An 11,336-nucleotide genomic window follows, 5' to 3' on the forward strand; every position below is an offset into this window, starting at 1 on the left:
GCTGAGTAGTACTCCATTGTGTAAATGTAAGTATGGTTATCTTTTTATTTATGGCTAATAAATAAAAACAAATGAGAACATACGATGTTGGTCTTTCTGGGTTGGGTTACCTCACTCAGAATGATTCTGTCTAGTTCCATCCATTTGCCTACAAGTTCATGATGTCCTTCTCTTGTAACAGCTGAGTAATAATCCATCGTGTAAATATACCACATTTTCTTTATCCTTTCTTCAGTTGAGGAACATCTAGGTTGTTTCCAGTTTTGGGCTATTATGAATAAAGATGCTACGAACATAGTTGAGCAGGTGTCCTTATGTAGGATGGAGCATCCTTTGGGTATATGCCTAGGAGTGGTATAGCTGGTCTTGAGGTAGATTCCCAATTTTCTAAGAAACTGTCATATTGAGTTCTATAGTGGCTTCACAGGTTTGCACTCCAACCAGCAATGGATGAGTATTCCCCTTGCTCTGTGTCCTCAACAGCATGAGCTTACACATGTGTTCTGGATCTTAGACATTCTGATAGGTGTAAGATGGAATTTCAAAGTAGTTGTGATTTGCATTTCCCTGGTGGCTAAATATGGTAAACATTTAAGTGTCTCTTGGTCATTTGCGATTCCTCTGTTGAGAATTCTCAGTTTAGATCTGTACTCCACTTTTTAAATTAGATTATTTGGTTTTTCTTTCTTTCTTTCTTTCTTTCTTTCTTTCTTTCTTTCTTTCTTTCTTTCTTTCTTTCTTTCTTTCTTTCTTTCTTTTCCATCTAGTTTCTTGAGTTCTCTCTATATTTAGGATATTAGTCTTTTGTCAGATGTAGAGTTGGCATGGCCTGCACCTGAGCAGGGGATATCAACCCTAGGTGGGGGTAGGGCATGGCAATGTGGGCAGGTGGTGGGGTGGGAAATGGTGATAGCAGGTTGAATCTTTCTTTGAGATCTGGACTAAGGGTGTGGGCCGTTTTTACTTTGCCTTCTTTGTTTATATTAGATCAGACCAGGCTTGGTCTTAATGTCAGGAATAAGATAGGACTCAATGTGACTTTCCACATAACCCTCCTCTCCACCCCGTGTCATAACCCCAGTGCTGCATTGAAAGGAGCAGTGAGGCAGGGCAGGCCTGCGGGCACCTCTGAGGAAAAGGGTTCATTGTGTGAACTTAGCGATTAGGGTTTCTGCAAGGTTATTGCTTGCAATTTTTGTTCAATGAAGGAAGTTCCTTTCAATTTCTCCTTTGATTTCTCTTCAGGAATAAGTTTTGAATCTTATCTAATTCCCCCCCCCCATTCATTGAGAAAATAGTTTTCAAGTGTTGTCTGTTAAAGTGCTCAATCAAATTTCTAATGTTAAGCCTATCTTGGATCCAGATATAAATCCATATTGTTTGCGATATATTTTAGATATACATATCTCTATATATTGTATAGCTGGCAAACAACAAACAATGCAGAACATACCATTTTAGCATGGCCAAGGAGGTGGATCGGGTAAGGGGTTGGAGTAATAGGCATATATTAGCATGTCTATCAAATTGTGAAGTGAAGTTAATGCACAAAAATCTAAGAAGTGACAAAGTCCTCCAAGTTTCATTTGGATCAAGCTAAGGTGCCACATTATGTGATCCTCTTCCCTTGAGAGCAAGGAAAGATAGTAACCAGAAGCCAGGGACTTAAAACTCGTGTACTTTCCAATACTGTACATCAAGCCAACCTCTCTTCTTTATAAATGATCATTGCCAGTATAAATGACCAATTCTACAGCATCAGAGAAAAGACTGAAACCACTGGTAGCTATGGATAAAGGGAGCTCTCTCTCTCTCTCTCTCTCTCTCTCTCTCTCTCTCTCTCTCTCTCTCTCTCTCTCTCTCTCTCTCTCTCTCTCTCTCTCTCTCTCTCTGCCTCCCTCCCTCCCTCCCCCCCTCTCTCTCCATCTCCCTTTTAAGCCCAAGCAAATTCTGAAACCCAGAGATGAAACCTAGGGCTGTGTGACCTCTCTTCCAAAAGACCTCAGCCATCATGCCTGGCAACCAACAAGAAAGGCCAATGGGAAGAAGAAACCAAGCCAGGAGAACATTCACTGGGGCCATGGGGTGCCCAAGGATGATGCAGTACAGTAATTGGTCTCCCAAGTTCCTGGGGCCTTCTTGTATGACATTTCTGAGGCTTTGTATTAGCTCCAGCAATCAGTCTTAATTACAGCCTTCCCAGTGGCTCAGCAAGTCCTGACTCAGCCAGAGACATGCTGAGTCAGCAGGAAGTGATCTCATTGCCTCAGTGGGAAGTTCCTACACTGGGAGGGGGGTGGGGTAGGCATGGGGGTCAGACTCCAAAGAATTGAGGTGGGAAAGAAAATCCTGACCAATAATGGGCATTTTGGGGTGGTGGTGGGAATATGGGGGTTATTTTAATGGGAATGCTGACAACTTGGAGGAGGAGATAATATACAGAGCAATGGTGAAGCAGACAATCATAGAAAAAAAAAGCATCTCCTGTCTCAAAAAGGGTCCTTTATTAAAGAAATTCCAAGCTGCCCTTAAGAGGGTAACTTCCAGGATTGAATTTTAGTTTTCTGTTCCTAAGGGACAATTTTTTTTTTTACATAAACATATTGGTTATTGGATGTTTCATCTCTAATTTTGAAGACCATATGTTGTAGGTATTCTGGGAAAAATCTAGGTTTCAAATACTATATCCATTGTCCCCAGAAGCACATTTAAGAGATAATGATGGCTTGCTTCGTGGACACTATGATGTCTCAGTAAGAACTGTTAGAGGATTGTGTATGGAGTCCTTTAATTTTCATTGACAGCCCTTGAAGTACATATGATTGCAGATCTAGATATGATACATGGTATGTTGTGTGTTTATTTATATGTGTATGCATACCTGTGAAGGCTAATAGGCAACACTGGATATCTTATCATATCTTCACTTTATTTTTATGTATATGTGAGGGAAGTGCAGATATGCACATTCTATAGCATGTATGTGGAGATGAGATGCTGTTCCCTTCTTTTCCACCTGGTTTATATAAAGTCTCATCACCATATTGTATTCCTGGCTAGCTGGTCCAGGAGCTTCCGGGGGTTAGACACTGTGTCTGGCTTTGATGTGGGTCCTGGGGATTTCAGCTCAAATCATCAGCCTTGGGTAACAGGCATTTCTAAAGATTGACCCACCTCCATAACCAACTGGCTAAATTAGTTGGCAACTCAGCTCCAGAGCCTCACCTGGTTTGTTTTCCCTGCATGAAGGTGACAGACACAGACACCAGCCCAGCTTGCGCATGGGTGCCAGGAATCCAGTCAGTCCACATTCTTTAGAAACAGACACTTAAACAGCTGAACCATCTCCCTAGCCTCCACTGTAAATACTTCATTCTGGTTTGTCTGAGGGGTAAGCTTTGAGTTTGTTCCAAGAGTGAACGTTAGTTGGGGGTTTGTACTTAATAACGGACTCATCAAATTGTATAAGATTGGGTACATTTAAGAAATGAAGCAGAATGTTGGTTATTATTTTAGCCAGAGATTATATAGTCACCACCACATGGTCCTGAATACTTTCTCTAGGACCTAATTCCTACTTTGAAGCCATTGGGATGGGGATCAAATCCTCTGCAGATCACAGGCCATGATTTCATCTCTATAGAATCAGTTTATTTTGCAACTCTCTGATACTGTGAGGATTGCAAGAGCTAGGACAAGCCAAATGTCTGCAAACATCTTCGCGATTGTTGAGTAGTAAGGAAAAGCCTTTGCAGCTGTCCTTCTAAATCCAAACAGCACTGATCTCGACTCCAGCTCTGGGTCTGTTGCTCCTCCCAATAAAACCTTGTCCTCTTAAGAAATAAAGTAGGAACACAGTGAAAGTGGCTGCAATATTACTGAGGAGTCTCCTGGGAGCCTGTCGATGGAGGAAGGAGTTCCTAAAACCCCCAGCGTTCTCTTGCTTCAGCTGCTGTCTCTGACATATGGAAGGCTGTAATTTCACAAGGAAGTCAAAGCTTACCTCCTACCAGGTGCCAATATATTTTAAGCAAGGAGATATTACAACTCTGGAATTATTGCAACCCCGTGTTCTTTCCCTACGACTGCTGGAGGGAGACAGGAAAGAGTCAGATTTTTGAAATCAGCCTGTGACATCATTGAGACTAGCTGTAACCAAGGTGATCCAGCTGAAGACTCTTGGGAGGGCTGGCGTGGGAGACAGTGATAAACATTTGGGTTGGGGAAGCAGGAGGGCAGACCTATCTTTAGGTTTTTGTTATTCAGGTCTATGCTGATTTCCTCAAAACTGCAAAACTCTTGAAACAAATGGATAATTCATGGTCTTGCATTCTAAAAAACCTTTTTTTAAAACTCTCTGTTGGGTCCAAAGAGATTGCTCAGTGGGTAAGCACATTTGTCAAAGAAAGAGGGCCTAAATTCAAATCTTTAGCATCCATGTAAAAATCTGAGCTTGACTATTTGTCCATGTGCCCATGTCCTCGAGAGACAAACAGGCAGATGTCAGGAGCTCACTGGCTTATTGGATTAATTAAATCCTCAACTTTCAGGTTCAGTGAGAGACTCTAAAAACCTAAGGCAGAGAATGAGAAGAAGACAAATCAACAACTTCCTTTGGCTTCTGAATGTGCTTGCATGGACACTCACACCAAGCATACATTTGCACACTCACACCTAGCATATATTTACACACTCACACCTAGCATACATTTGCACACTCACCCTTGCTGACCTACGAGAATATACATACAGGACCATAATCAACAACGAAACCATTCTAGTTTGGATTTAAAACGTGCCTCTAATGACATGCATGATGAAGGCTTGGTCCCATAAGGAAATGTTCGGAGGAGAGTTTGGAGGAAGTGATGGGATCATGAAGGCACTGACTTCATCCCTAGATTTATCTGTGATGTGCTGATACTGTGCAGCACTATTAGGAAGAGGTGGGAGTGTAGGAGGCGGGGTCTGGTGGGGGGAGTCAGTCTTTAGGGATGAGACTACAGAGGTCTTATCTTTCTGCCTTCTTCTCTTTCTTCCTCATTTCCCCTTTCCTTCCTCTCTTTTGTTGCCTAGCAATATCCTCTAAAGCCAAACATTTGCATCCTAGAAAGAGACTCCTTAAACTTCAGGAAGTGAACAGCTCAGGAGTTTTAGAAAAATTAGGAAACTTAGCAGATTCACAAGACCCCTCCCACTCTAAGGTTCTATAAGCAGTGAGAAGTGCTAGCGAGTAGAGATTCCTGGACCTGGTGAACCACTTGCAAGTAAGTCTTGCAGTGAGGTCCCGGGACATGAGTTTCATGAATTGTCACCCCGGCAGGGGTGGGCATTTCAGTGATGCTGCTGTATTAAGATGTTCCTGCTCATGTAAGTGACCTCTCAGCCATACTCCTTTGAATAACCCTAGTAGACTCGTTAGTTTGACAAGTCGGACTCTGGTGGATCTCTTCTTTGATCTGCTGTCCATGGCCTATTTTTGGGGATTAGTTGTTTTTGTTTGTTTGTTTGTTTGTTTTTGGTTTGGGTTTTTTTTTCATGTCCCCCAGGAAAAGTCACATGGTACCTACCCTCCTTCTCACTTATTCTTTCTTTATCTCTCCTTCTTCCCCCTTCTCTGTCTTCTTTCTCCCCTTTCTTTCTCTCTTCCCCTGCCCTTGTCCAGCCTTCTTTCATCCTTCATTCTTCCTCTGAGGTAAGCAGCTTTGCCCCACCCACAGTGCCAGTCATGAACTTCTTCCCCAGAAAGAGCAGAGCTCGTGACCCTGGGCTGAGACCGCAGAACGCAGAAGTCCAAACAAGTCTTTCTCCCTTTAGGAAAATGGCTTGTTTCTCTCATTGGGTCCAATATCAGGTCCTTTTAAGTGTCTAATTAACTAAATTACAATTTATCTTGGAAATGTGTAAAGCATATCAAGAAAAATATGAGGACATATATAACTTACTGTCATAATAATAACTTGGAAAAGTATCTTACTCTTACTCTTACACACACACACACACACACACACACACACGTATATGTACATAGATTCACACACAGAGACACAGAAACCCACATATACATAGATACACACACAAACACAGAGAGACACAGAAACAGCAGAAACACATACACACACACATACACACACACAAACAAACACACACACTCCTGTACATAGGAATGAGCATGAGTTCTTCTCTGTCGAGCATCAGGAACGTCCAGCATTAGCTCCAATCTTATTTCTGACCTTTGTGATCAATGTGTACTAAGCCCCTCGTCATCTGGTAGGAATATTTACCACTAGGACTGACTTGGCTGTGAGCACATCTGGAGTCTAGACTTGGTGGCTCTGTGGGCAGGCCAGCTTGCTTCCTAGGGCTCCATCGGCCCCAGGGCTCTGTCACCCTCTGTCCTACTCTGTTGACATAGCTGCTGGCTGCTGGCTGCTGGCGCCTATGTTTCATCCAACTAACCAGGATCCCCTCCTACCCCTCCTGTCTCTGCCATACCCCTCTCTCTGTCAGGACTTTGGGTGACCCCCAGATGACCTTTTCTTACTTCTTCAGGAACCTTTTGTACTCAGGGCTCTTCATTTCAGAGCATAGGGAGAGGGAAAGCCACCAAAAGAAAAGCCTGTAGACCAGGGCTCTAGTTCATATCAGTGGGATTGGCAGCTTCCAGTTGGAGAAATGAAGTTTGATAAATGTGCTGAGCACTGGAGAGAAAGAATTCATGTGGTGGGAAGAACCGAGGCCTGGGAACCTATGATTTGGGTCCATATTTATACTCAGTGGCACACCAGCTGTGTGGCCTGGCCAGTCTTTGAGGTTTAAAGTCATTATGTGGAAGTTTGGGAGATGTTGGCCTCACATGCTTGGTGGGATGAACACCTAAAGTAAAATGTTCTGTGTCTACCTTCTCTCTTGCACATACGTTGTCTAGCTAAGTGATACTGGTTCCCAGACACAGGGCGAGGCAGGCTGCTATGATACTCGCTGAGAGTGGATGCTTGCTTGGCTGGACTGGGCTGGGTAAAGAGCGCTCTCCATGTGTGGTGAGAAGTTTATCAACATGGTTTACCACCAATCCCTATTTTCAGATAGAAAGTAACAGAGCAAGACAACTATATCTTGTGCTAGCACTATTTCTCTCATCCCTTAAGACTTTTTTTTTCTTCTTTTGAGATATTCTAGATATGTGTGTAGGCCTTATTTTTTTTCAAGAGACAAAGAATCGTTTTTTACTGTTTTCTGCATAAGGCTGCCATAACAGAATGTGATTCAAAGGTGATTTATACATGCACTCATTTAATTGTATTTGTATTAAAATGTCACCCAAATAAACTTCCTGTAAAAATAGTTAGCTATCAATTCAACAAACAAAAGCAAATCGTTGAGAAATTAGATTTTCTTACCAGTAAGTCTCTGATGTCATATGGATTCTGTAGACCCCATTCTACAGCCCCCAAGACAGACAGAAACAGTTTATATCTTACTAAGCCTGAAGTGTTTACTCCATGGCTCTTTACAAGAAACATTCAATGATGACCAGAGTCACATAAATAAATAGATGTTCCAAAGTATAGTTTCCCTTTTGAAAATTGGAAATCTATCTGAGTTGGTAAAATCTTATTATATTCCTTGGCTCAAACTCCGTACACTGTTTTCGTTCCACTCAGGCTGCTGTGATCAAACAGCAGTCGGCTGAGTGGCTTGAACGCTGGAGGGCTGTCTGTCTCTCTTCTGGAAGCTGAGGGATAAGGCATCCAGTTTCTGATGAAGGCTGTCCTCTAGGCTTGCAGAAGATTGGCTTCTTACCATGTCTGAACAAAGTGGAGGGAGAAGCAACTCTGGACTGACCCTGTTCTTCCTGAGTTTAAGGTTCTTTTTAGTCTATGTGTATATGTTGGTATATACATGTGCATGTTTGAGGGGTGCATGTACATGTGTGTGCATGCATGTGAAGAAGGCCAGAGATCAACTTTATGTCCTGACTCTTCCTTAGAACATAGTCTTAGGTTTTGAGATAAATTCTCTCAATTTTACCTGGATTTCACTGATTTGTGTAGGGTGACTAAGCAGTGAGCCTTAGGGACCCACGAAGTGCCTCCCAGTCTAACGTCACAAGGACGGGTCACCACCACACTGCTCTTTGACATGGGTCCTGGGAATTGAATTTGCATCCTTATGCATGCATGCCAAGTACTTGATTAAATGAGTTACTTCCCCAGCTTCCCCTTCGATAACTCTATGACCTCCTAGGCACCTTTGCCATATACTGTCACAATGAAAGTTAGGGCCTCAGTGAATTTGAGTTGCATGCAAATATCCAGCCCATAATAGTCACTGTAAGCCCTTTCTCATGGCACACAAATCCTTCCTAACATCACCTTAACATAACATCTCTACTTCATTACATGTCCCTTTCTTCTTCTAGCTGTTTCATATTCCAGAAAAATGAAGAATCAATTTCTATAAGATTCTGGGGTAACATGAGGGGCAAGGTGTCCCTTCCCAAGGACTATATTTGACATGTACTTTAAGGGATGGTGGCTGAGGAGCCACAGTGTTCTTGCTCATAAAAGTAGCTGTCCTAGGCTTGGCCAGTGGCAGGGTGACTTCAGGGAACAGAGCTGCCTGAGGCAACAGTGGGCATGGAGGAAAGCATTGGGTTCATAGATCTGTACAGCTATGGAGCAGATGTGTTTTTTGGGAGGACATTTGGGTCTGTGAGCTATGGTGACTGGACCCACCTTTCTCTGCAGCTGCCATGTCACTGTGTGCATCATCCCATAGTGGTTCATCCACTTAGCCAAGCAAACCCTAAACTGAGTGTTAACCCACATCTTCTAATGCTTGTCACCAGTGAGGAGAGGCCCAATTTAAGGATGTCTCACATACTTAAGGTCTTGTTTATGGTAGTATATGGTATCCAACTGCCTGCAAAGGAGACTGCATCTAGCCTAGAGAATCCTATTGTGTTCCAAAAAAGAGACATCAAAGCATTTCATAGAAACTGACAGAGTAGTTTCTTTTCATTGGCTCTCCCATTCCAGTTTCCTCACTAGCAGCAAGGATTGGACAAGCCATGCTAGCTTCCCACTTTGGTTTCAATGGTATCGAAGTCTATGGACATGTGCTCTCTCAGAGAGATACCGAAGATCATCTTTTGTTTAGGGGACATTGCCTTTCAGTTAAGCTTTACAAATACACTTTTTTAAAAGTAGAATATTTTCATTAGAAATCCACCAGTCTGAGATTCTATTTTGACAGAGTATTTTTAGTGTTTTAAGCACTTTTTCTGGTAAAATACCTTTCGTTTTAGTAAAAAAGCTCCAGTGCTCAAGCTGAGCACTTCCCTTTTGTTTACGGTCGGTCTGTTCTTTATTTTAAATTTATTCTAAGACTTTGTACAACTTGTGGATTATAGCCACTCTCTCCCCTAACCCCTCAGCCAAGTTTTCCCAGATCCACCCTTTACTTTCACTACCCATCCAACTGATGTCTTTAAAAAAATATCTATCTATCTATCTATCTATCTATCTATCTATCTATCTATCTATCTATCTATCTATCTATCTATTCACATTGGGATGTGTCTGTGTTGTCCATATATTCCTGGTTGTGTGACCTTCCACTGAATTGTGATCCACTCACCATCTTAACTCTCTCTGTGTCTCTTTCTGTCTCTCTCTTCCTCTCTCTCTCTCTCTCTTNCTCTCTCTCTCTCTCTCTCTCTCTCTCTCTCTCTCTCTCTCTCTCTCTCTCTCTCTCCAGCTAACGATTGCCAATCACTCCACAGCTGGGGACAAGTTTTGTACACATCTGCTCTCCATGCTGGGATTTGGTCTTGCTTGACTTTATGTATGTCTTGTGCATACTGTTTCGACTGCCATGAGTTGAGCTACCCTACTGTGTCTGGAAAATACTATTTCCTTGTAGTCAACCTGTGTCTCTTACCCTCTTTCTATTCACTTTCATGCAATGCTCTCTGAACCCTGGGAGAAGAGGGTATAGTCTGTGTTCCCTCAGGGCTGAGCATTTTGCAGTCTCTTACTCTCTGTAACTTTGCTGTTTGTGGGTGTCCGTGTTGATGACCATCTACTACAGGCAGAAGCGTCTAAGCACTTATCTTTCTTCTGTATCATGTAAATAAAAAAAAACTGAGGAGATGTAAAGATAAGGTTTTTTTCATGGTCCCCTAGATTTACTCTTATGTAAGGAATATTGCATGATGCAAAAGATGGGTTTCATGAGGGGCTTTCTTAGGCTTCAATCCTGTGCAGAATTAACAGCTGGCATTGCCCAAACATAGGTGTGTGCATTTGTTTCCATCATTGTGTTACAGCTGCAAAAATGATTTGTAGGTTTGAATGAATAAAAGCATGACTATGTGCAGGCCAGAATATGTACATGCATGGATGTGTGATCATGAAAGAATATATATATATACAAGCACATGTATGTGTGAGTGCATATGTTATGAGCATTTGTGCATATTCATAAGTATAATGTACATTTATAATTATGTGTGCATAAATGTATATATGAACAGGTAGATAAGTATATGTGTGTACATAACAGGAGGTCTAAGTATGTTATAAACTGCTATTTGCAGGTAGGAAGATATGTGTACCTTGGGTCATAGCATTGATCCCACTGCAGGTTTGCTGGGTCTGAGATCATATGGAGAATCTTGTCTCTACTAAAGATAAACTCCAACATCCTCTGATTACACTTTGTCTTTGGATGGAGGTCTTGCTGTGTTAGCAATAGGACCTGATTTTGAGTCATGAGCTGTTCTCCCCAGTAGCTGGGTTCCTCCTGAGACTGATGGACAGGAGCCAGGAGTCTGTGGAGATGTTGGCTCACACCAAGCTGAATCTGTGAGGAGCGGGTTTGGCTCATGCAGTGGGAACATCTTCATTGTCACCAGCAGCAGGAATGCTGGCAATAGGCTCTGCTCTTCTGTAGCCTGCCTGACCCTATAATGGGTTTTCTTGAAAGGAATCTTGAAAGACAAATTTCTCAGCAGCTAGGCCCAGAGATCACTACTTTATGACTTAAAGATGAGTTTACCAGACCCATTATCTAATAGAGGGGTCAAGCAGATGGGCACACCTTCATTGATGGAGCCACATAGACTGCTCACAAAGCTGTAACTCCAGCTCTGGTGAATCCAGCATCCATGCTGGTCTCTGTGGTTACCTACACATACACATGTGAGCATACATTCACACAGACACACACATTCACAGACACAGACACATCCAGACACACATACCCAGACACAGACACACACAGACACACACACACACAGACACACACACACACACACACACACACACACA

The sequence above is a fragment of the Mus pahari genome, chromosome 7 (assembly GCF_900095145.1).
Source record: "Mus pahari chromosome 7, PAHARI_EIJ_v1.1, whole genome shotgun sequence".
Taxonomy (NCBI): domain Eukaryota; kingdom Metazoa; phylum Chordata; class Mammalia; order Rodentia; family Muridae; genus Mus; species Mus pahari.